This window comes from Camellia sinensis, unplaced genomic scaffold, assembly GCF_055761805.1.
Source record: "Camellia sinensis isolate YWXY unplaced genomic scaffold, ASM5576180v1 Unanchor10, whole genome shotgun sequence".
Classification (NCBI taxonomy): Eukaryota; Viridiplantae; Streptophyta; class Magnoliopsida; order Ericales; family Theaceae; genus Camellia; species Camellia sinensis.
In genome coordinates, this window is record NW_028128988.1 from 4,758,330 (window position 1) to 4,786,250 (window position 27,921).

General features: G+C 39.7%; 1 pseudogene; it reads left to right on the forward strand.

Annotated features, from left to right (window-relative positions):
* Positions 1–1,195: 1,195 nt before the first annotated feature.
* LOC114269363 (nuclear pore complex protein NUP43-like) lies at positions 1,196–6,251 on the forward strand (annotated as a pseudogene).
* The last annotated feature ends 21,670 nt before the right edge of the window (positions 6,252–27,921 follow it).

A 27,921-nucleotide genomic window follows, 5' to 3' on the forward strand; every position in this document is an offset into this window, starting at 1 on the left:
ATCTCCAACTCAAACTCAAATCTTTAATCAAATTTAATGTTGATGAAAATTTGGTGAAAATAGTGTTCGAACCGTTTCACTAAATTGGTATCAAATGAATGAAGTTCCACTTTTTTCATCAAATAAAGAGAATGTTTAATTTTTCATCCAATCTCGCAGGTGGCCATTGGCGAACGACCAGATGGATGACCAACCAGTCAATCGGTGAACGACCGGCCGGACAACTGGGTGGACAACCAAATTAGAGAAATTTTGAAGAAAATTTATATTAAGCCGGACAACCACCCAAACATCCTCTCAGTCGACTGATTATTTGATGAAAATTAAAAAATTAGCGTTGAACCCAAATTTTTACTCAAATTTGATGAAAAAAAAAAGAGTAAACCTTGTAGATGCTCTTACACTATTATCAATCACACATCTTCAATATATTTTACAAATAGGTTTAACATACTTTCTAAGGTAGTTTCTATTGTTAATTTTTCTTTGTCATTTTCTCTCAGTTTATCATATCAACTTGTTACTATACCCGTGAAGTTATATTCAATATAATTTAGAAAACTTTGCACGCTCTAGTTGCTGCTATGGATATTTAGTACATGGTGCATACTTCTCTACCATTGTTTTATTACCTCACTTGTATTTTTAGTACAATCAATATCTAATAAATATCATGTATTACTTATTAGTTTTAGTGGTACTTCTCTTAAAAATACTTCCTTTCTACGGATAAATTTTGCATAATTGGGTGCTCCTCTAGCAAATGATTCTCTATTTAGATAACTATAGTTTCTTATTTTTCTTCTACAATCCTAATTTCTAGTGTCATCTTCCAGTTGATGGTTGGTAAAGTTTATAAAATCTAGATGATTTGGATTAGATAGGATGGATGAGCTACTTCTTTTTTGTTTTACCACTAACATATCAGTATCATTAACGTTATTAGTCTCTTTGAACCCTTTTAAAGGCATTATCTTTTTTTTCTTTTCCTATATCTTTGAAGTTTTCTAAGACATTTTTTTTTTTTTTACTGCATAACTATTTCTCATTATTTGTTCTAAATCTTTAAAAGGAATGTATTCCATTTCTCCCAAATTGATTAATTTTCATAACTCAACTGAATTATCTAAGGCCAAATCCTTCCATTATTACATTATTATATCACTCACACATCTCGCTTTCACAGTTCACTGTACTATCCAAAAACCTTACAAAACCCTAGCCATGGCGGTGAACGGGACACCAGAGACCCTCCAAGTCCACAGACTCCCACTCTCCAAATACATCGATGCCCTCCGCTGGCTTCCACCTCTCTCCGCCTTTGATCACTTCATCATCCTCGGCGTATTCGACTCCGACTCCGACTCCAACTCCAACTCCAACTCCTCCGCCATCGAAATCCACTCTCTAACCCGATCAAACCCCTCAAATCTAACTCTCCAATCATCATGGTCCTCACCCTCAAGAATTTCCTCCCTCAAAGCCTCTCAAACCCTCCACAAGCCCTTCATCACCGCATCCATCTTCTCTTGCCCGCTCCACGTCCTGCTCGCTGACCCGGTCGATGCGTCGATCGAATCAGAGGTTTCGGTGCCTGAGAAAACATTGCACATTGGACCCATTTCATGTATTGATGTGCAGGAAAATAGGTCTGAGTGTGATAGTGTTGGGGAAGATGGGAGGGTGAATTTGGTGAGTGTTGGTAATTCGAATTTGAGTCACCGCCGGTTTTTCGATAGTAATGGGTTGGTGTCGTATACAGTGGCAAAGTGGGTGTCGCCGATGGAGTTTGCCATGGGTAGATTGGGGTTTAGTCTTCAGTGGTGGGATCAGAGAAAGCCTGAAGGACTAGCTTCTAAGTTCAAGGGTAATTGGTAAGCAAATACCAATTTATTTTTTTCCCATTTTGTACAATGCATAGAAATTTCATTTTAAACATTGTAGTTTCATCCAAAAATCTAGATAGAAGTAGTGGCAAGTAGGTCCGTCACTAGCTCATTTTCAACCTGAGATACAAATTTGCAAACTTTCTCTTCAAAATGATCGCATGGACCTTGTTGATCTCCCTGTTTGAATAATAAGAAAATTCTATCTAAAATATGGATTCTAATTGGGTTCAGATGTGGCAAATGTTATTGTACATGTCATTCATATGGGCAAGGTCTGGACTTGATCATGTTTATTTGCCGCCCATATTTGAGTTGAAACAAGGACTCATCCAATGTCACAAGGGGACAATCTATCTGCAATAATACATGTATTAATGTATGTGGTGTGTTTTTTGTATATGATGTAGAGTGAATGCTCCAAAGTATGGAGTTGGGATTAGAAATATGCTTCAAAGTATCCTTTCCAAATCGTCTGTAGTGTAAGTGTTTAAATTTTTTTAGCCTACCATGTCCCAAACAAATGAAAGAAGAGAGACAAGATCCCTAATCCTTGTTCCCTTTTAGAAAGATTTAAAAAGAGACGGATGTTTATTTATGTTGGGGCTCTTTTCTACTTGTGGTTCCTTGCAATTGCATGGTTCCCATTGATTAGTCTGGGTATTACTAGGCGACTAGTTTTCAATTTTCCATTCATTAAAATTTTAGTATAAGGCCTACAATCCTTGTATGGAGCAATCTCCGTTGTGTTTTTAATTTTTTTCTCCTATTTATAAGTAAAACTAAATGGGGTAAAAAATAGTATAAAATTAAGAATGTGAAGGAGTCAAAACATGAGATAGGGTTGGGGAATCTTCCCATTTTTTGAAAAGTAGAGATAAATGTTAAATTAAAAATTAGGAAGGAATGTCAATCTGAAATATATTTCAGTGAGAGTCCTATGCAGATTGCATGGGTTGCTCTACTATTGTCTTTTATCTTAATGAAAACTGCAATTTAGGCTGAATTTTCCAAGTCCTACTTCAATTTGGCTTTGGATTCTGGAGATGTCATAAATTTGTCATGCCTATTAGTTGCTTACCCCATACGAAAAAGAACCTTTATTTTGGATACATCTTGGGGGAAGATCCTTTCCAGTTCCAGCACTTACTTTATACAACCATCATTCAACACTTGATCCAAATGCCACAATTCAATAGCTAGTCATTATCATTTTTGGTATTTTGATGAAGTGTCGGATGATGGTTGTATAAAGGAAGTGTTGGAGAGGATCTAGATCCCATCTTGACACACCTTAAAGGTGTAGTTACGTACTTTTATCAATATGAGGTGGGTTTAAAGGTGTGTTCTAGATACTGGTTGGAAATGTTTAGAGCTTATGTTGTTGGCTTTAAAGGGTGATCACTTGAGCTTTAGGTTAGTTCAATCTGGCTGTAAGTGTAACCTTGCTAGCAAGTAATATTTGAGAGTACAAAGAGTTCTATGATTTTATATACTTGGAGGTTTCAACTAATTTGGCAGTCGTCCCCTATTGATCATGTTTTCATGTCTGGTAGAGTTTTGGATGCCAGTACACGAGGTTAAAGCATCTAATTAGAGCATTTTAGTGAGATTTTCGTCCATCTCCCTTTTTGAACACGGCTCTTTGTGAGAATGATTTTGTTCTCCACTCAGGTTCTTTAATTTTTTTTTTCATTTCAGACTTTTTTTTTTTTTTTTGAGCCATAATGTTATTCATTTGAACTAAAATCAGTAGTTTTTTTGTGCTCTAATGTGTTAAGGGGACCTATTTCCTATATGTTCTGATAAAATTTGCTTTCTTATCAATTAAAATTACGATTTTGGGAAAATAAACAAAAGAGAAAAGATGGATGGTGATACGCTTCACATGCAAGGATCATGAGGAGTTCATAATTTGTTGATAATTTGAACGTACCAATGTAGGAATTTCTTGAAGCTTAATATGTTCTTAAGTGGTATTAGTCATTTTCTTAGATGAGTTTCGGTTATGCTTCTAAATTCAGTGTTTCTTTTTGTTCTATTTGCACTATCTTAATTGCATATTTTGACAGTTGGGTTCAACTCTGTCCATCTGAGTAGTAGCAGTTTGTTTTTGTAGTGATGTGATGTGATTCTTCATATTAATAATGTTGCAGGGCTCATGGAACTACTTCTGGGATTGTACACTCAATTGATATTCATCCATCAAGAAAACACACTTGTATTGTAAGATGCTGCTTTCTCATTCTTCATTCCTCTCATAAAAATATCTAGAGTTGATGCACTAAGCTTAACTCATGGGCATAATGTAGTGTCCAAGAATTAAAAACATTAGAAAGTAAATGCTGAGGCATTAGGATGGGTATACAAACTATTGGGTTTTGTTTTAGCTGTCCCCATTGTTCTCTCTCTCTCTCTCTCTCTCTCTCTCTCTCTCTCCCTTCACCAAATATTTTTTTTTGGGAGGGGGGCAAAATTACATTATATTTGGAATATCCAGTGGCTGATAATCTTTATGCTTTGTCTTTAGTTTTCTTAGTTGCTAACAGGTTCAGTAATGACTTGGTAAAGATAATAAAGATGATGATTTGGAATATAAAGTAAAGCCTACTGTTGTTTGTGTTAGAAACAGATCTTATCAAAATATATCATATTGTGGTTTTATAAGGGGTTTGGGCAGCTATATAATTTTGTGGTTTATTTGATTGCCACACTATAACAAAGTTTTTTGTCCTTGAGTCAACTGATTAGGTTTTTTTTTTTTTTTTTTTTTTTTTTTTGAGATAACTACGATCTCTAATTGTCTGCTGATTAAGTAGCCAAGATCTGGTTGATGTTCATCTCGATGATCATTGAGATTTATGTATTGGTGCATATACTACCAATTCTGACTGAAATTGTTTGTATGGCATATATTTCTGTTTCCAGGGGTTTAGAATGATTCGCTTTCTTAAACTTAGCTTGTTAGAGTTTATAAATTTTGATTTCTCAACTATTGCTTCTTTTTTCTTTTTTTCTTCCCCTTTCAATATTAAATAGACTAGACAGGAATGATGCTAATGAACATTCATTTAAGATGATGCCTCCAAGGAGAACCCCTATTTTACTGTTTAAAAAATTAAAATAAAAAAAAAATTCATTTAAGATGGTTATTTTTGTAAGCATCTGAACAAAATCATTCTACATGAATTTTATGCAAGCTGAATATTTTGACTCATCATGATAATATATTGGTTTACATGCTTAAATTTCATGCTAGGTGATGATTCAAAGGATTTTGTGACCACATTGAAATTCTTCCACATTTAATTATTGGATTACGTGGTTATTTGGAAACCGAATAAGTTGTCTTTCTGTGTTCTGACTTGAAAAAATTTTTGAGATTGTTTATTTATTATGCTAGTTTACATGAAGGCAGGAGGCTCTTCTGGTACTGTATTTGCATGGGATCTTCGGTGGCAACAGCAGCCAATAATTCTTTCTGGGGTTGCAATAGGTGAGTTTCAGTCCCACTCATTATCTGATAGTGAAATTTGGGAGGTCCTGTATGACAGCTATTCTTCAAACATTGGTAACATGTCAACATCATGGGCGTTACCTGTTATGATCTGCTCAGAAGATGGAATCCTTGCTGTTGTTGAATGAGGTATGAAGTTTGTTGCCATATCTAGCCTTTTCCATTTGAGTGCTCTAGCGGAAAGGCTTAAGGTCATCTTATTTGCTAAGTGGCTGAATTCATATTTCTTGTTTTCTGTGGCAAAAAGATAAAGCTGGCACACTTAACCCGAAACCGTAAATCCATCCTATTTCACCCATTTAAACTCTCATCAAAATATATAAATAAACGGGTTATAAATGAGTTGTATACCTGTTGGGTTGATCTGCTTAATTTGTCAGGTTAATGGGTTGATCGGATTAATTTGCCGTACCTGTGTGCCAAATTCAACCCAACTCACTTAAACCTGTTTATTAAATGGTCAGGTTTTTTAAATGCATAATTCATTTTGACCCATCCAAACCTTTTGCCTCCTCTACAAAAGGAGTACTTGCTTCAGACAATATGTATCCTCTCGTCTGGTGGTTGATTTGTTTCACACTGTTCCTTTGCACAAGTGAGGAACCCATTGAACTCTTGGCTGAACCATGTGCTATCAACAACTTTGACATTGACCAGCAGAACCCCTCGGTGATGTATTTTTTCTTCCTCCTATACTCAGTTTATCTCAGAGATGTACGACCTTTTGATCTTGGGGATAAATTACTTTGCTATGTCATATATCTGTGGAATTGCTTCAATTGTTGCCATAACAGGATGTGATATGTAGTTTAGAGTGGAAGGCTATTGCCATCTTGATAAGGGCATAATTTCTGAAACTAAGATGAAGAATTTGGTGGCATAAATAGGATCTGCTCATTATCCTTTCAGTGTATCGTAAAAAGTGAAAATTGATGATCTACTTGGGGCAAAGAGAAGCAGCACATCATGATTTTGGGAAGATGAACTGGGTAGCTTCAGTGTGTTCTGGTAACCAGCATATGCACCAAAAAATGTAAGGTTTATAGTTACGCTCCATCTTGTCTAGTAGTACAGAATACAGATGGCTATTTAACAGCACCAAACTGAATCCATGTTGGAAAAGTAATTGTTCTAATCTTAGGCCATCTGCTTTTGTTTTGAAAGACAATGCTAACGAAACACTAAAAGCATGGACCCAAAAAAATTTGCCATGAAAACTGTTCGGAGCATTAGTGCATGGCTGAGATTGATTTATTGTATTGTGGGGTTCATAGCTTTGATGAATTTTAACCACACAATGATTGATTCTGGATAATATTTATGGGTTTGTAGCATTGTTGCGAACGAAATGCAAGCTGCAGTTGCAGCTAACTATGGCTTGGCCCAAGTTAATTGTTTTTAACTACATTAGTAAGGTTTATTTATTTATTTGATGTCATTTTCTTTTAAGTGCCTTTAGACTAGAAATGGGGAATGGATCAAATAAGATTTATTTATTTATTTTACAAAAGACAATATTTTATTTTTTGATTTTTTTGTTGTCACTTTGGGTGGAAGTTTTACAATAACTCTTCCTTTTAAGAGAAATCGAGACTGTTTTATTAACAATAATGTTAGATTTACCACATTTTTGTATTATATTAAGTTTTTAATTTTGTCAACACAATATTGGCAATAAATTCCATAACTAATGTATATTTGTAATGTAATATCATTTATACAAGTCTAATGTACTATTAATAATTAGATTAATATTACATATGGATTAAGAATGTAGTATCCTTCATAGCATTGTGTATTTGTGTATTCTTTTTGTTTTTTGATCAGTAAAAGTTAGTGATTAGTTATTAGATTGGTAAGATCTCCCTTGGAGGAGACTTGTTATTTTAGAAAAAAAAAATAATAATAATAATAATGAAAAGTTGAGTATAATTTTAAGTGTTAAGATTTGTTAATTTAAAAAGTGAATGAACAACGTCATAGAAATATTAAAGTACATTAGAATATTTTCTTTTGGAGTTGCTATTTACACTCTATTTTGTTCCAAATGTATTCATTTTTTTTTTTTTTGTCCTTATTAAATTTCTTTTTTATGTATAATAAGGATCACGGAAAGAATATTTTCAAAATAAAATAGGGTGAGAATAGTATCATCTGGAGAAAGATGTCATTACAACGGTGGCACGCTAGAGCCCCTTTTCTCTTTGTTAGTTCAGTCATTACAATTAGGGATTAGGTTAATATACATTTATTTTGGTAGTTACGTGTAGGTCCTAATAAGTGGATTTATTGTTTAATATGTTATATGAGAAAAATTTATCATAAAAAAATGTTACTAATTGTAAGTTTCAGTGACAATTTATGAAAATCATGACAAAAAAAAGTCACTAATTGTTAATTTTTAACGACATATATAAAAAATTGTCACAAAAAAATTATTTTTAGCGACAATTTTGCCAAGTCTTATTTTCAATAACACTTGATGGAAATTAAATCCAACTATTAAGACCTATTGGCAGTTTAAAGGTCTTCATTGAAATAACAAAAAAGCTTGCACTCGTTTGTTTGAGTTTTTGAATTACTTTTTCAAAATTTAAAACTAAACTTATTTGATTTTCACGACATATATTTCAAAACTCAAGTTTTAAAATCCAAAACTTGTTTGGTTGAGATTTTCACAAACACGTTTTCAAAACTCAATTGCCAAGCACACTGACCTCAACTCAAGAACCCAGCCTTGTATCAGTTTTTACAGTAGGTGAATTTTTATTTTTTTAATAATTTTTTCATTATTAAGTAATTTTTATAAAAAAATGTGAAACATTTTAAATATATGTAAATTAAGTGGATATAAAATCAGAAAAAATATTTCCTTTGTATTATCATTTTACAAAATATTTCCTTTGTATTATTGACGTGTATAAGCCCATAAAGGCCATAAATCACTATGAACAACCCAAGCCCATCACTTGGAGCCCAATGCATAACCCAGCTGGTGAAGTCCAGAACAGCTGGAATCCAACATGGCGTAAAAAGCCAATGACATTCAGACACGTGGCAGGTGAATGACGAGCCACAGCAGACAAAGATCTGCAAAGTTATTGCCACTGCACATTACCATTAATGCAGCCCATCACAGCATTTATTATGACAACATCTCCCCGTCGGAACAGGACCCCCTTACCCTGAACAAGGTAAGCTACAGCATAGACTTTCGGCGAGGAGGGCAGGTCGGAAGGGACAGCGAAATGATTACCAAAGGCTATAAGCAAACGTTGAAGACAAGAAGAAGGTTAAACTTTTCTATCGCTATCCTCTCTCTACATTCTACTTCTCTTCCTAACTTACTCGTCGGAGGGTTCGCTGGGGGACTACTCCGTTCCCCGTTGAACTTGTTTACAGGCTATCCAGTGGGCTTGATCATTTGGACGTGGGTTTGAGGAGCTTGGACAAGTCCGATCCATTCACTGGAACAAACGGTATCATCAATTATCATTTTACTTTGACATACACAAACATTTTGACTATGTATGTTCTTTAGTGAACAAGTTACAATTGTGTTTCAAGCAAAACACAAAACGTAAGTCATTAAAACATATATGCCAGGAAAATGTTAGTTATCATGAAATTTTATTTAAAAATTTACCCCAAAATGTAAGATTTATGAGGTAGATTTGAAGTTGATCGAATGATGATTATACTTAAAATATAAGTTATTTTTTTAGTATTTTTTTTAAATATGTAATATTGTTAACTAAGTGAAAACACCTCAATTCAAAAAAACAAAAAAAGGGGGGGTGGGGGTGTTCTAAAAACACCCTACTTATACTAACAATATGTTTACAAAATAATATATAGTGCGTTTGGTTTTAGTTTTTTGAAAATTGAATTTTTTATTTTTCGTATGTTTTTGTTTTTAGTGAATATTTTAAAATTTTTAAGCAATTTTCTTACTTTTTTTAGATGCACCTTACTTAGATGTATTTAAAGACTAAAATATTTGTGAAAAAATGTTTTAAAAAATTAACAAATATGAAAAATATACTGGATTTTTGTCTTTTTTTTATATTTTTGATATTTAAAAAATTCACAAATATTATACTTTTTAAGTGTATTTATGTTAGGCGTCTAAAAATTAAAAAAAAAAATTAGTGAAAAAAAATACGAAAAATGAAAAAGTAAAATTTTCTGAAAAGTAAATTTTGATAAAGAAACCAAACAGAAATTTTAGAATAATTTTATTTCAAACGAAAACAACGTTGAAAATGACAAAAAAAACCCATGTAACCATTTTTTAGTGGATGAATTATTATTATTATTATTATTATTATTATTATTATTATTATTATTTATTTTAATTTATGTGACTATGGTCTATTTTAAAAAGTAAATTAAAAGTTGACTTTTTATTTTTTATTTTTTTTTTAAAAATACGCATAAAAAAATAGATAAGTAATGTGATAAAAAAAAACCAAAAAATAAAAAATAAAAAAAAAATTGACTTTTAACTAACTTTTCAAAATAGACCTATTTTCATTTCAGATATTGCTATACAAGTCCAAAAATTAGATTGAATTTTCAAATCTAATGATAAAACTGAATACAAATGTACTTAGATAAAAAGGCTACTGATATCCGATTAATTTAAATTTTTTGAAGTATATTCTACTCGAAACACCCTAAAATTGAATGATTTAAATTATCAAAATAAGGCCCGAAATGAGCCCAGTTAGTCGCACAACAATGACTATTATGCTTTATGCACAGCAACTACATATCTTCCTTAAAATTTGGCAACGTTTGTCCTTCTGTTAGCATTTAACAAAACTAATCCATTGGCTAGAGCTCTTAAACTGTGCTAAGAGGTTAAGAGTTTGACTTTTCACTTGCACGAGGGTCCTATTACCCTTGTAGTCGTTTGGAGGTAACTCTCCTTCTTTGGGAGTTTATTTGTAGTTATCTACGCTATAATTGTTGATTAAGCTACATCAATGTATTGAGATACATTGTAATTTTTTTTTCTTTTTTCTTTTTTTAACAAAAAGGGTAATTACACTGATGGTCCTCAAAACATACATTACGTTACATTTTAAGCTCTAATATTTAAATTGTTCTATTTCAGTTCTCAAAGTATGCGATCGGTTACACTGTAATTCTTGATGTGAACACCGTTCAAAATGAGTAAAACAAAGGAATATTTATAAAATTTTACATGAAATTACATCAAAATTAAAATGATCAATAATGAGGAGCCTAATAGGTTTGACTTGGTGACTTCAGTCTCGGTTGATGCTCGACTTTAGAAAGAAAAAAACATTTGTATTAATTTGATGTGTCTAAATAAAATAATAATATTGTGTTATTTTACAATACATAATTTTATTTGGAGCATATATCACATGCAAGTTATGTCATCTGTAGAGGCTTGGGTCAGAAAATCCGACCTATTTTATTTTTGGTTGGCACGCGTGGCCTTCCCAATTAACTTTGACCTTGTCTAGGTAGTTTGGACCTTTGGTGTGCTTTGGGTTGCAGCAGCCCAGGTTTTCTGTCTTGGCTTGGTTTAGGAATGGCAACGGGCCGGGCCGGGGATCATACTCCTCGTCCCCGATCGCCAATGGAAAAAATTTCTCCGGCCCCGGCCCCGATCCCCGACGGGGAATCAATCACCATCCTCACCTCTGCTCTTATCGAGGATCGGGTTTCCCCGACCCCGAAAATTCCCAGCCCAGAAAAAAAAAAAAAAAAAAAAAAAAAAAAAAAAAAAAACGAGATCATTGGATCGACATCAACATCATCATCAACAAATAATTAATATCATCAACAACAACTACAACTACAATCTGATCATCATCAACATCAACAACAAACAGAGATCAACAACATCAACACAACAACTACAAAACTCAGATCTAGAGAGAGAGAGAGAGACATCAAACAGTGGCGATAGATATCTCGGATCGATCTGCTCCGCCTTCACTTTCTCTGAGAGTGCTCGGAACTGAGAGAAAGAGAGGTAGCAATGGAGAAGTTGCCGACGATCTTCAGATATTCTAGACCTAGAGCTTGACGGAGTAAAATACGAAGTCGTTGAAGACATCACGATGGAGGTGTGTAGACACCCCATTTTTGACCGACCTTAGGACTCAGACATCACCGATTGAGCGCTCGGTGATATTGCATTTTGTGCTCGTTCAGAAGTTTCAGAGTCTTGGCTGCGAGCCTTGTCTTCGGACTTTCGGACTCTTTCACGCCTTACCTCGGTTTGCAAACCAGGCTTGATTTTCTCTGTTTCTCTTCCTGAAGGGAGGGAGAGGTCTCGTAGACCATCTCTCAGTGGCCGTAGGCTACGTTTTGTGGTCATAGGCCATTTTTGCCCGTTTGGAGTCCGATTTCCGATTTTTCAGAATCGTTGGTCGTGTGCCTCGGTTCGGGACCGCTTAACCACCTCCATTTGCTCCAGTTTTTGGCATGCTTCTTATTTGCTCCCTTTTGAGGGACACTGAGGTCCGAGAGACCGACTTCGTGGTCGAACATCATTCCTGGTGCCTAACAGTCGGTTTTCGGGGCCTCGGGCTGCGCGTTTCGGCCCCCGAACCCTCATTTTGCATCGGTTTGGGCTCATTTTTGGCAGGGACCTCTGTTTCATTGGTAAGAAGGCCGTAGAGGGGTGGGAGGCCAGTAATTGTTCTGTCAGCCAACTTTATCCCTTCATCGCCCTCCGTCACCCGATTTTCCTCACTTCAAAGCCAATGTTGAACACCCTTGGGCCATTTTCTTGAACCCTAAACCCCATATTTGTGGTGTACACATCTGGGAGGCCACCAATATTTGGTGGCCGGCCAGTAATTATTGTTGACCCTTTTGAACCCCTTTGAAAAGTGGGTTGTTCTCTCTCCTGGTTCACTTTTTCCAGTGTTTAACCACAGGATTGTGTTGTGCACACATCAGAGGCTCTCTTTCTGTGGTGGCCGGCCATTAATCACACTTGACCCTTTTGACCCTTGGCCGGCCGGCCATGGGAAGTAGCCGGCCGGCCACCTGCAACCTAGATAACTGGCCGGCCAGAATCCTTACATCATCTACAGTGCAGATATGCATCTGTTTTCCCCCCAGATTCTGTATCCGGGGGACTGCTTTTTGAAGGGAAACTTGGTTGGTTTTCCCTCCATTTTTCCCCCATTTTTCCCCCCTTTTTGCCTTTATAACAGGGGCTCCAGCTCTGTTATTAGGGTTACAAACTTCTCCCCTAAGCCCTTGCCTTGTATCTCTCATTCTCTATACTCCCAAGCTCAAAACCTTTCAAGTCCTATACCCCTTTCCACACCACCACCAAGCCCCACCCTTCCATCCTCCATTCCAGCAGCTGGAGATTGTTCTTCAAGGCCTAGGAGCCACCAAACTCAAGCCAAGAGTTGCCAAAAGATTGGTCTTCAAGGGTAAGTTCTATTTCCCTCCTTTTGGTCCATATTTTGCATGCTATTCTAGCTCCTTGTGCTTGCTGTTTTGGGCTCTGACCCTAACTGGAGTTAGGCTTATTTTGAGCTCCTTTTCACTTTTGTTTAAGGGCCTCTCACTGTTTGAGGCCTCCTTGTTGCACTTGCTTCATTATCCCTCTTGTATGCCATTTTCTTGCGTAGTATTTTTGGCCTATGTATAAACTGTTTTGAGCTCTGTCATAAATTGAAAAGTAGCTTATTTTGAGCCCTTATTCAACATTGTTGAAAGGCTCATTACTGTTTGAGGCTTTCATTTATTACTTACCTTTATATCTCTCTTTTGGCCATATTTTTGCATGATTTGTTAGCCTCTTTTGCTTCTGTTTTTGGGCTGTGGTCTGAACTACAAATGACCTTATTTTGACCCCATATTCATGTTCCATTTAGGGTCTTTCACTGTTTGAGGCATCCTTTATATACTTGGTGTTATATCTCTCTTTTTGGCCTCATTTTGCATAGTATTTTAGGCTTGCATGCATACTGTTTTGGGTCCAGCCATAAACTGTAAAGTGAAATATTTTGGGCCCCTCTTCAACATTGTTGAAGGTCCCCTTTGTGTTTGAGTCCAGAAACCACCACTTGCTTCTTTGTCCATCTTTTGGCCCATTTCTTGCATGAGAGCTTGGCCATACCTGTGTTGGTTTTTGGGGTTTGTTGTAAACTGTAAAATATCATATTTTGGGCCCCTCTTCAACATTGTTGAAGGGCCCTCATCTGTTTGAGGTCTTCATCTGTGACTTGCTTCTCTATCTCACATTTAGGGCCATTTTTGCATGCTAGTTTAGCCCCATTTGCATTCGCTGTTTGACCTTGCTTAGAACTGTAAATGTGCTTATTTTTGGGCTGTCTTGACTCTGTCTTTACATTCCATGTTCAAATAATGCATGTTTTGTATAGCTATAGGCCATTGCGTGTGCCTAGTTTTGCATTTCGGGTTTCATTCCGTGCATCGGGTGTCATTTTGCCATCTTTCGGGGCTTTTTTGCATCACTTTTTGCTGCTGAAATTTTCATGCTAGCATACCATGTTCCATGCCTTGCCATGTCTTGTTAGAGTGGCATTTTGTGCCTTAGGGTCGGTCCTTGGTTTGCGTGCATGTGTGCATGCATCTCGAGTGTCACATTTTCATCTCATGGCCTCCTGTGTGAGTGTGGCTGAGGTCCACTCGTGTTGGTGTAAGTCCATTGTGCATCGTGTATGCCATTTCATTTCATAGCATTGTGTATGCTAGGTTGCATGTTAGCGCATTGTGCATGCCATGTTACCTCGTGCATCGTGTATGCCATTTCATAGCATTGCGTATGCTAGGTTGTATCTTAGTTGCATTTCATGCATATCATGCATATTGCATCGTGCTTGGGATAGGGGTTAGCCCGAGCACGGGAAACGAGGGACGTTTCGTACCCCAAGTGACGGAACGTGTCTCAATTCCCAGTCACCGACACTCCGGATTATCCATGATGGAGTTAGGTTTTAGTTGAGTTTTCATGTGCATTCATTCTATATTCAGTAATGCAAATTGACTCCTCGGCCATCATGCATCGATATGCGTGATTGGTGGCACGAGGATCGAGGCATCCATACATCTGTGAAAATACATTGCTATCCCCCTTTCCTGCTCTCTGTTGCAGCAAATCAAGAATTAGCAACCTTCCGGAGCTTGGCGCGCTTTCCAAGAATAATTGTAAAACAGAGGCTAATCGGGGCATCCCAGTGGATTTCCGCGCAAAGCAGCCGAGACATGCATCATCCATCATCTGAAGAAGAGTCAAGGCAGTCCCTGGCTTGCATGCCAGTTTATTATTTTTCTTAGTTAATTTGTAAATTAATTAGGAATTTGTATATATTTGGACTGTATTATTCGGACTGTATTATTTGGACTGTATTATTCTTTCGAACCCTCTGCGCGAGGGCACAACTGTAATAAGTGTGCGTGTGTGTGTTGTATGTCTTCCAACCCCACGCCTTTCTCCCTTTTATTTATCCGCATATGATGGTTAGATTAGGGCATATTTCAATTAGCATACAGTATGATAGCAAGTTTGCATTCATTCATCTGTTTTGCATGCACCGGGCTTGGCGCATCATACTAACTGCATTGTATTTCAATTTCAAAGTTGAATACTTGTTAGCTGTTGCATTTCATATGCCATGTTTAGAATAGCCGAGCCTGCTATAGTTGCATTTTGCATGTGTTGCATTACGCATTTCTGTATAATTAGGATCATGCATGAATTTCTAATTAGTTTCTGTTTTGGCTTGGAGTACACGGTAAGTTTTATGCTTTAGCATTCTTGCATGCGTGTGAGTGACTGCCATGAATAGCATGCTTACCATGAGACTATTTGCTTATGTGATATAACTGCCTGAATGCCTGTGGGTGAAGGTTGGGTTATTTGGATTGGAACAATTCATCAAATGTGTGTTTTAAGCCCACTAGATAGTGGCAAAATCATGTTTTCTAAGCCCACCCGAGGGTGGCAAATCCACGTCTTAGCCTACTTGCGGGTAGCACCATCAAACCATTTTCAAATAAACAAACATGAAATGTTTTGTTCCAATTCAGGCGACCCAGTCTATACTTGCATGCTGTGCGCATCACATAGTAAATCTAGGCTAATAACTGGAATAAGAACACATAATGTTTTCAAAAATAGATATCATGGTTAGTAGAGGCCGATCTTGGATCGGGCGAGCGGGGGTGCTCACGAAGTAACCTTCCCCAATCGTACCCAAATTCCCGAGCCGAGGCAACTTTGGTAATGACGGACACGTGGCCTTAGGCAAACGAGTCAGGGTTTCCTAAATTTCCCCAAATAAAACATTTAGGTGGCGACTCTGTATCTGGCAAAGCAGTCCATGTTTGGCACTTCTTTAAAAAATCTGTTTTCTCTAAACGATTTGCCAGATTTGGACTCTTTGGTTCAGACTTAGAACCGTGACAATTTTAGAGTCCTGAGCTGTAGTGACCCCAATATCGAACAGAACGGGAGCTCACCCTCCCGGGGCGTTCGGGGGACGTCTATAAGGTGGATGGTACGATCAGGGACGAGATAAGAGAGAGGAGAGATGAGAGAGAGAAGATAGTTTCAAAGAGTAGAGGAGAACGAGAGAGAGACGGTGTGTGGTGCGATCAGTGGCGGGATGAGTGAGTGAAGAGATGAGAGAGAGGAGAGACAGTTTCAGAGAGTAGATAGAGGAGAACGAGAGAGAGAGAGAGCTGAGATAGATAGATAGATATAATATAACCTAAACATATATATATATATATATACATATGGGGAAGTTTTTGGGAAATTGCAGGCCTGGCCTGGCTGGGGCCGGGGGAACCTATCGCCGTCCCTAACCCAAAATTGATCAAGGATTTAATTTCAAATACCACCCCCGTCCCCACGAGGGTATTTTTCGAGGAAAACCCATTCTAATCGGGGTCGAGGGGTCGGGTCCCCGTTGGGCCGGGTTCAAATTGCCATCCCTAGCTTGGTTACGCCCGTGACCTGTTATGTTAGTTGATCGAGCCCACGGTCTGTTTCATCGCGCCCGTAATGTATCGTGTATATAAGCTATAGGTGCGTTCAAAAAGTCACTTTTTCGAATCTCTTCTCTCTTTTCTCTCCCATTTCCGCCATTTTCGACCCATTTAAGCTTTCAAGCTTGGGTTTCATCTATTTTGAGTGATCTTTTACCCCTAGTTCTTGTGGGTGTTGATTTCCGACCTCACAACCAAACAGAGAATTTACCTAGAGAGCACGCGACAGAATAGATTAAGCCAACAACTTGCCAACAAGGAAATAAGAATACCACTGTGGTTCGTTCGCCCGGGGGTACTCCAACGATCAAGTTAGTCAATCTTATCTCTCAAAGATATCAATCAAGTAGTTAAACTCGCACAATCAAAAACATACCTTAGACCTAGGAATGCCTTACTTTTGTAGCCATCAGTGCCTCATCCTCTAGAAGTCTCACTTCATAGGACTTAAGCACAATGCTTATCTCAGACTCTTAGCCAGATATGGATAAACTCCTTAAGAGTCTTATCCCTATCCAAACTAAGTGCATCATTCATCTAGGACTCTTGTCCCTTATCCAAATATCTCGAATTCCGGTATTATCACACCGTATCTCGGCAATACAGCATCCACCTCGGCATTTTGGCTCCTCCACGTGGCACCTCAACTAAACCTTGGCCACGTGGCATGTAACGCCCTCAAAATAATAACAATAAACCCATCAAATAAGACATTCGTTGACATATGAAATAACCACATTCTTTTATTCATCAGAGTTTCATTACAAAAGTATTACATGTTAACAACAAAAGCAAATGCCCTATGATCTTACAGCTTTCCAAGTTAACACTTGGTTACAACAAAAGAGTACTAACTCATTACACATTAAGCCCTTGGCTTGAAATTACATGTAATACTTCAAAAAGAAAACGACAAAAGTATGCCCGCCTCTAGCCTCCCAAGCTATGTCCTTGGAGGTGGCATGCTACCTGTACCTGAAAATGATATTCCCATATAGGGTGAGCCACAGCCCAGTAGAAATACACTAAACCAACCATGAACAATGACTAAAAGATTAGCAATTGATAGATGGCCAACACTGATACATTCACATAAATTACACATTTATGCCATACGACTTATAAGTCCAAGTTACTTTTCATTTTCCCTTTTTCAACAGATAAGCATGTTAGCTCTATCATTATTTCAACAGATAAGTATAAAAACTATATCCCACATTCACAGATAAGCATATAAGCTATATCCACATTCTCAACAGATATGTATAACAACAATATCCCATATTCACAGATAAGCATATAAGCTGTATCCACACTTCACAAAGATAAGCATATAAGCTCTATCTTCACTTCTCTAGACAAGCATATGAGCTATATCTACGGAGTTCATCCCCTATCTTCTCCCAACACTATCCGGTTTAGAGGTACATCCCCCATCTTCCCCTAAACCGCGGAGTACATCCCCCATCTCCTCCTCTACACATAACGTATACAAACACATTGGTTCTATATACAATCACTCAATACATACAGTTAATGTATTCTATCCACCGTCAAATTCCATGACACATTCCATTGATTAGTTTCCGTTTGCCTAATCATCATGCATTGTCTACAACAATCACGACTATCCTCCACCGATAGCCCAAAGCAATTATTTCTAAACAGAAAATAAATGTACAAATGGATATTAAACCAACATTTCATTTCCTCATTTCTCACAATTAATTATCCCAATTAATCAAACAATGTAATTAGGTCATTTTCCATAATTAACATTTCAACCCTTAGGTCCCATTTTCATCAATGATTCCACATTTGTTCCATTTCTCTATGCCAAACATGCATCTAGGTTTATTATGAATAAAACCCCAACTTTTGTAAAATAACACAAAAGCCCCAAACTTCCACCAAATTACCAAACCAACCCCAACATCTCAAAATACTAAAATTTAAAGACAAAATCCATAGAGAGGAGTAGGATATCCCTACCTCGAAGTTTGAGCCAAAAAGGAGATGAAGACTCGAAGATCAACGTGTTCCAAATCCAAACTTTTTCAGATTAAGTCGAAGCTCTCAACGCCCTCTATCTTTTTAACAAAGGCCCTAGGCTAGATTCACACTCTAGGGAGATCAAATCTTAGAGAGAGTGTAAGTGTAGAGAGAGAGTGTCTCGGATCTAGGGTTTGAAAGAAAAAGAAAATGAAAAAGTAGTGTTCAAAAACGCTATTGTCCGCTGATATAAAACACGCTCGCTCGAGCGAAGCCTTTGTCGCTCGAGCGACCAGACACAGAAAACTATCGCTCGAGCCAAGAAGTTCTCGCTCGAGCCAAAAACTCATAAGTGCGCTCGAGCGAAAGAATGCTCGCTCGAGCTAACAACTCAAACCCTCAGGTCTACAACCAGAAGCACGCCCGAGCGACAGACTGCTCGCTCGAGCGAAGAACAAACCAGACCGCTCGAGCGAAGAAAGCTTGCTTGAGCTAAGAAATGCAACTCTCAGGTCCAGAACCAGACGCAATCGCTCGCTCGAGCGAAGCCACTCTGGCTCGATCCACCAGACACAAACTCAACACTCGCTCGAGCGACCAACTCCTGGCTCGAGCGAAGGTCCAAAAATCTGGGCAGCAGCACTAGGCTCCCAAATACAACCAACCTGTAACAAACCTGGCCAACACATCCTATAACTCAATATACAAAGTAAAAAGGATGCAAACAAGATAATAAACAACTACCAACATCCACGGACACATGTCCGGATCACTGTACAACAAGGGTAAACCCGGGATCGCTATAACCTCCCCCCCTTAAAGAATTTCGTCCCCGAAATTAAGCACAAGTTTTCAAAAACAAGTTTTTCTCCATTTTAACCAATGTTACATTTTAACATTCAACAATTCGACCCATTACCGGTCATCCCATCCCTTTAACAAGAGGTATTTCACAATATGTAAACAACATATGTACTTTCAACATGCATCAACATATATAGTGTTACATTCAACTTCCATAAGAGGCAAGTTTCAAAACATACTTCCAATAAACCAAAACATTTTCAATGTTTTACAACTTAAGACATATATAAAAGCTCTTAAGTTCAAAAATAGTTCAAAATTTAAATACAAGATTACGTACCAACAAACAAGTCCGGATATTTCTCACGGACTTCCAACTCACGTTCCCAAGTGGCTTCCTCCACTCCATGATGTTTCCACAAGACTTTCACCAAAGGAATGGTCTTGCCACGCAGGACCTGATCCCGCCTATCCAAGACCCGAACCGGTCTCTCCTCATACGAGGCATCCTCATCTACCTCTAAATCGGTCCAATCCAACACATGTGATGGATCTGGCTCATACTTCCGAAGCATACTCACATGAAACACGTCATGCACTCCGGACAACTACGGCGGTAAGGCTAACCGATAAGCAACCTCACCAATCCTCTCAAGGATCTCAAAAGGACCAATAAACAGAGGGGATAACTTCCCACTCTTCCCAAACCTCATCAAGCCTCGCCTAGGTGATATCTTCAGAAATACATGATCACCTACCTCAAACGCCAAAGGTCTCCTCCTACGGTCAGCATAACTCTTTTGTCGACTCTGGGCTGTAACAAGCCTCCTACGGATTAGCTCAACTTTCTCCGTCGTCTCCCTAACCAACTCCGGACCCAACAAAGGTGCATCACCTACCTCGGCCCAACAAACTGGAGACCTACACGGTCGGCCATACAAGGCCTCAAACGGTGCCATACCGATGCTAGACTGAAAACTGTTGTTGTAGGCAAATTCTACCAAGGGTAAGTGCCTCTCCCACGTCCCACTGAAGTCCAGGACACAACCCCGAAGCATATCCTCGAGGATCTGGATAGTACGCTCGGACTGCCCGTCAGTCTGAGGATGATAGGCCGTACTAAAGGTCAATTTAGTGCCCAAGGCACTCTGCAAACTCTGTCACAACCTAGCAGTAAAATGAGGATCTCTATCTGAGACGATCGTCACTGGGACCCCGTGCAATCTCACTACGTCCCGAATATACAAGTCGGCCAGATGATCCACCGAATCTCTCACGCGCATAGGAATAAAGTGCGCCGACTTAGTCAACCGGTCTACAACCACCCAAATAGCATCACTACCCCGCTGAGTCCTCGGAAGACCTACAACGAAGTCCATAGTGACATGCTCCCACTTCCACTCGGCAATAGGCAAGGGTTGCAACAAACCCGCTGGCCTCTGATGCTCGGCCTTCACTTGCTGGCAAGTAAGGCACTTCGATACGAAAACAGCCACATCTCTCTTCATACCTCGCCACCAAAACTGGCGACCCAAATCCTGATACATCTTAGTACCTCCCGGATGCACCGCAAGGCGCGAATGGTGAAACTCTCGGAGTACCTCCTCTCGGCAAGACTCCGGTACAAATAAACGGTCTCGGTATCTCACACTCAGGTCGGGATACACCGTCAAACCCTTCTCAACTTTCCCATTGGAGATCTTCTCTCGGAGGGACTCTACCTCAAGGTCACCTCTCTGTGCCTCTAACACTCTAGTCACAAGGGTAGGCTGCGCAACAACAGAAAACAAGGCCGCAGCCTCAACAGATTCGCCCAGTAGCAAATCAAACTCACCAAGTGCACCCAACATCTTCCATTCCCGGATGGCTATACTAGCTACATCACTAATTGATTTCCTACTAAGGGCATCGGCCACAACATTGGCCTTTCCCGGATGATAATGCAACTCAAAATCATAATCCTCGATGAACTCCATCCACCTCCTCTGCCTCAAATTCAAGTCTCTCTGTGTAAACAGATACTTCAGACTCTTGTGGTCCGAGAACACCTCGAACTTCTCACCATAAAGGTAGTGCCTCCAGATTTTCAAGGCAAAGATCACAGCCGCTAACTCTAGGTCGTGTGTGGGGTAATTCTTCTCGTGTATTTTCAACTGACGTGAGCCAAAAGCTACCACTTTCCCCTCTTGCATCAACACACAACCCAAACCTTCTCGTGAGGCATCACAATAAACCGCATAACCCAACCCTCTCTCCGGAATAATCAACACCGGAGCGGTGGTCAATCTAACTTTCAGCTCTTGGAACGACTTTTCACAAGTCTCACTCCACACAAACTTGACTCCTTTCCGAGTCAGTCTAGTCAACGGTGACGCTAACCTGGAGAAATCTTTCACAAACCGACGGTAATACCCAGCTAATCCCAGAAAACTGCGGATCTCAAACACACTCTTAGGCTGTACCCAATCTTGCACTGCCTCAACCTTGGATGTATCAACAGACACCCCTTTCCCGGATACCATATGGCCTAAGAATTTGACTTCCCTCAGCCAGAACTCACACTTCCCAAACTTGGCATACAGCCTATGGGCTCTAAGTAACTCAAGCACCACTCTCAAGTGTTCCTCGTGCTCCTCCTCAGAAGGCGAATAGATAAGAATGTCGTCCACAAAAACGACTACAAACCGATCCAAGAATTCCCGGAAGATCCGGTTCATCAAGTCCATAAAGACTGCCGGTGCATTGGTAAGCCCAAATGGCATCACCAGAAACTCGTAATGGCCATACCGTGTACGGAATGCCGTCTTAGGAATATCCTCCTCCCTGACCCTCAACTGGTGGTAACCCGATCTCAAGTCTATCTTAGAGAAACAACGGGAACCCTTCAACTGGTCAAACAAATCATCTATACGGGGCATAGGGTACTTATTCTTAACCGTAGCCCGATTCAACTTCCGGTAGTCAATACACAATCTCAAGGCGCCATCTTTCTTTTTAACAAAGAGGGCCGGTGCTCCCCACGGCGAAACACTAGGGCGAACAAAGCCCTTATCTAGCAATTCCTGGAGCTGAACTTTCAACTCAACCAACTCTGCTGGAGCAAAACGGTAAGGTGCCATAGAAATCGGCGTCGTGCCGGGCACTAAATCAATAGAGAACTCTATCTCTCGGTGAGGTGGCAAACTAACAAGATCTTCGGGAAAGACATCCGAATACTCACAAACCACCCTCGGCAACACAAACTGGGTCTCACCACTCTCAAAGCTGGCAAATAAACTGCTAAGCTCACTTCGCCCTCGCGAATCATACCCCGGTGGTAACACACAACCAACCCGGTCTCCCAAGAAATGGAACCACTCCCCGCTCAAGGTACATAACGTGACCCTCTGGCGGTAGCAATCGATAATAGCTCGGTATGATGATAGCCAGCCCATACCCAAAATAACATCAAAGCCCTTCATGGGCATGACCACAAACGGAAAAGGAAGCCTATAGTCGGCAACCTCTATATCACAACCTCTAACACCTTGTTTCAAGATCAACTCACCACCCAAAGGCGATACCACACATATAGGAGATGCTAACTGTGCCAACTCCAATTCCAAAACAGATGCAAATGCAGCAGATACAAAAGAATGAGATGCACTCGTGTCTATCAACACATTAGCAACCGAGTTGCAAAACAGAAAAGTACCTCTCACTACTGATGGAGCCGGTACTAAATCCTGCGCGGTAACAGCATACATGCGCCCTGTAGGCCCCTGGTCTACCTGCTCACCTCTAAGAGCAAAAGACTGCTGCACAGACTGGGATGACGAAGCTCCCGGATTGGCCCTCGAGGCCTGCACAGACTGAGCTGGCTGAAAACCCTGCGTCTGCCTAGAACCAGACGCTCCCGAAGTGGCACTCAACTGCGGGCAAAACCTCTTCAGGTGCCCAGGTTGTCCACACTGATAACAAGACAGGGGCTGCCCCCTGCCCAAACTCTGACTCTGCGGTCTAGCTGAAGAAGAAGCAGCTCTCTGACCCCCACCCTTTTGCGGGCAAACAGAAACCTTGTGACCCAGCTGGCCACACTTGTAACAAGCAAACTCCCCCTGATTGCCTCTCCCCGAGCCTGCACTCGGCACTGGAAAGGTCGATCTAGAAACTGCTCCCTGAGACTGCTGAGGGTTATTACCCCTCTGTCTCCTGCCATCACTCTTACCATCCTGGCCCCTCTTGGAGCCCCTCTGTTCTTCCTCCTCTTCCTGCATCATAATTTCCATATGAGCAGCAGCATCTACCAGGTGTCTATACTCTCGGATATAAGACCCGCCAACTCTCAACTTGAGGCCCCGCCTCAACTTCCGCTCAAACTCATAGCAACGGCGTTCCTCAGACGCCACCAGTTCAGGTGCAAACCTGGACAGACTGGTAAAAGTAGCCTCAAACTCGGCCACTGACAAGCCCTGCTGTTTAAGCCGGCTGAACTGATCCCTCAGCTTCTCCCTAGCTGCTGCAGACAAAAACCTCTCCTGAAAAGCATTCACAAACGCCTCCCAAGTACCACCAACACGAGCCTTCTCGTACTTCCACCATTGACCCGCATCTCCCTTCAGTTGGAAGGATGCCAAGGTCACTTTCAGTGCTCCGTCCTCGATGCCAAGCATCTCGAACGTCTTACTCATTTGCTCTAGCCACTCATCAGCCTTCAGTGGCTCCTTCGGATCCCCGATAAACTCATCCGGATTAGACCGGAAAAACTCCCTCTTCAAGAAAGAAGGCCCTGCCTCAGCTGACTGATTTCCAGCTCTAAGAATACCCAAAGCTCCTGCTATCTCTCTGGCCAAGGCACCCATAGCCTGCTGACCTGCTGGCTCGGCCACATTGGCCTGGCCAACTCTCTCCTGCACTGCCGGAATCTCACCCGGTAACGGTACTTCCTGCCTCGCAGGTCTACCACGCCTAGCACCTCTTCCTCGTCCTGACATCCTAATAAAGGTAACACAGAACATTAGCACATTCACAAATGTGCCGAAACTAAACACTCACGTCCTAATGCATGGACAACTGTAATTCACTCCACGTAAGCACATAAACACATAAGCACTTACGAATTTCATTTCCGGATAATGATAGTCCCGAGGCGTTACTAGAGTTCCGGTTAGAAACAGCATTGATCAAGTGCTTTTCCAACAAGACTCCCAGAAACCCAAGGATCCAATCAACATCCTAGAAATTAAATCCCATACCCACATAGTCACATAAGCATGTTATCAATTAAGCACAAAGCATATGACACTACTTCTAAGTCTCTATCAAGCGAGACAAACCCATTGTGATCCTAATCACTTCCCACGTACCCAAAGTATTCGAACCCGGTAGGCTCTGATACCAAGTTGTAACGCCCTCAAAATAATAACAATAAACCCATCAAATAAGACATTCGTTGACATATGAAATAACCACATTCTTTTATTCATCAGAGTTTCATTACAAAAGTATTACATGTTAACAACAAAAGCAAATGCCCTATGATCTTACAGCTTTCCAAGTTAACACTTGGTTACAACAAAAGAGTACTAACTCATTACACATTAAGCCCTTGGCTTGAAATTACATGTAATACATCAAAAAGAAAACGACAAAAGTATGCCCGCCTCTAGCCTCCCAAGCTATGTCCTTGGAGGTGGCATGCTACCTGTACCTGAAAATGATATTCCCATATAGGGTGAGCCACAGCCCAGTAGAAATACACTAAACCAACCATGAACAATGACTAAAAGATTAGCAATTGATAGATGGCCAACACTGATACATTCACATAAATTACACATTTATGCCATACGACTTATAAGTCCAAGTTACTTTTCATTTTCCCTTTTTCAACAGATAAGCATGTTAGCTCTATCATTATTTCAACAGATAAGTATAAAAACTATATCCCACATTCACAGATAAGCATATAAGCTATATCCACATTCTCAACAGATATGTATAACAACAATATCCCATATTCACAGATAAGCATATAAGCTGTATCCACACTTCACAAAGATAAGCATATAAGCTCTATCTTCACTTCTCTAGACAAGCATATGAGCTGTATCTACGGAGTTCATCCCCTATCTTCTCCCAACACTATCCGGTTTAGAGGTACATCCCCCATCTTCCCCTAAACCGCGGAGTACATCCCCCATCTCCTCCTCTACACATAACGTATACAAACACATTGGTTCTATATACAATCACTCAATACATATAGTTAATGTATTCTATCCACCGTCAAATTCCATGACACATTCCATTGATTAGTTTCCGTTTGCCTAATCATCATGCATTGTCTACAACAATCACGACTATCCTCCACCGATAGCCCAAAGCAATTATTTCTAAACAGAAAATAAATGTACAAATGGATATTAAACCAACATTTCATTTCCTCATTTCTCACAATTAATTATCCCAATTAATCAAACAATGTAATTAGGTCATTTTCCATAATTAACATTTCAACCCTTAGGTCCCATTTTCATCAATGATTCCACATTTGTTCCATTTCTCTATGCCAAACATGCATCTAGGTTTATTATGAATAAAACCCCAACTTTTGTAAAATAACACAAAAGCCCCAAACTTCCACCAAATTACCAAACCAACCCCAACATCTCAAAATACTAAAATTTAAAGACAAAATCCATAGAGAGGAGTAGGATATCCCTACCTCGAAGTTTGAGCCAAAAAGGAGATGAAGACTCGAAGATCAACGTGTTCCAAATCCAAACTTTTTCAGATTAAGTCGAAGCTCTCAACGCCCTCTATCTTTTTAACAAAGGCCCTAGGCTAGATTCACACTCTAGGGAGATCAAATCTTAGAGAGAGTGTAAGTGTAGAGAGAGAGTGTCTCGGATCTAGGGTTTGAAAGAAAAAGAAAATGAAAAAGTAGTGTTCAAAAACGCTATTGTCCGCTGATATAAAACACGCTCGCTCGAGCGAAGCCTTTGTCGCTCGAGCGACCAGACACAGAAAACTATCGCTCGAGCCAAGAAGTTCTCGCTCGAGCCAAAAACTCATAAGTGCGCTCGAGCGAAAGAATGCTCGCTCGAGCTAACAACTCAAACCCTCAAGTCTACAACCAGAAGCACGCCCGAGCGACAGACTGCTCGCTCGAGCGAATAACAAACCAGACCGCTCGAGCGAAGAAAGCTTGCTTGAGCTAAGAAATGCAACTCTCAGGTCCAGAACCAGACGCAATCGCTCGCTCAAGCGAAGCCACTCTGGCTCGATCCACCAGACACGAACTCAACACTCGCTCGAGCGACCAACTCCTGGCTCGAGCGAAGGTCCAAAAATCTGGGCAGCAGCACTAGGCTCCCAAATACAACCAACCTGTAACAAACCTGGCCAACACATCCTATAACTCAATATACAAAGTAAAAAGGATGCAAACAAGATAATAAACAACTACCAACATCCACGGACACATGTCCGGATCACTGTACAACAAGGGTAAACCCGGGATCGCTATATGGCAAGACCCCAAAATATATCCCTACAACTGTCCCCTAGGTTCTATTACTTCAGCAATCTGAGGTGATGAAACCTATATCGTCTGATCTCCCATCATGTTGGCAAAGCAACATGCCAGAGATAGTTTTCTGACCGAGATCATGACTCGTCGACTTCAAATAACTAGGACTTAAGTGTCCACTCATTATGAACCTCATTCTTTCATCTTCTCAACTGAGATCGCATCACTAACCGAGGTCATTACCCCACTAATTCAAGAATTCCAAGAATCCCAACTGCCCATGAGCTGTCACGCACCATTGTTCCCACCGTTTTATCCATGTGTCACTACCCCATTGGTTCGTACCTGTCACGTGTCATTATGTCACATTAGTTTTGCCCACGCCACCTGATGTCAGCACAGGCACTCCCACTAATTTATGTTGCTTGTTTGATTTTCACTGGTTTATTATCTCCTTGTGCTGAATCTTCTTTGGCATCTGTATTTTCTCTGACCATAGTAAAGTCCAATTACTTTTTATGGCTGTCTTGATTTTATTCTCTGTCTAATTGTGTGCATATTTTTTTGAAAATTTCTCAAGGATTTGACATCTTTAATGCTGAATTTTCTGTCATTGTACTAAATTTCCTATTGACATTTTTATGTTTTCATTGTCTAAAAATGGCAAAATACAGCAGCAGCAAAACACTTGAAGCACCACAAAAGAAACAGAAAGTCACCGAGTCTTCTAGTTATGAACTGAGATCAAAACGTAGCAACAGCAGCAAAACACTGCAAACAAAATAGAAAGTCTCTGTCGCTGTCAGTTATGAGCTGAGATCTAAAGGCAACAACAAAACACTAGAAACACCACAAACAAAACAGAAAGTCCAAGTCCAAGAGGCAACTAGAATATCCAAAATTAAATTCACTTTGAAGATCACAAAAACAAAAACACATTCACATAAAAAACACAAAATGTTAATTATTAAACAAAAACACAAAGAAAATCAATGAGCAAATTATTCAATTAATTTTTGAATCCATATATCTAATCTAGATAAAATTAAAAAATTAAAATAACAAACTCATAATAACATGTAAATATAAAATTCTAATTTTCTCTGGAATGCAATGACAAATTAGAATTTTCTCTAGACTACAAATAATAGTCCAGAGAAATTTCCACCAGTTTGTCTTTA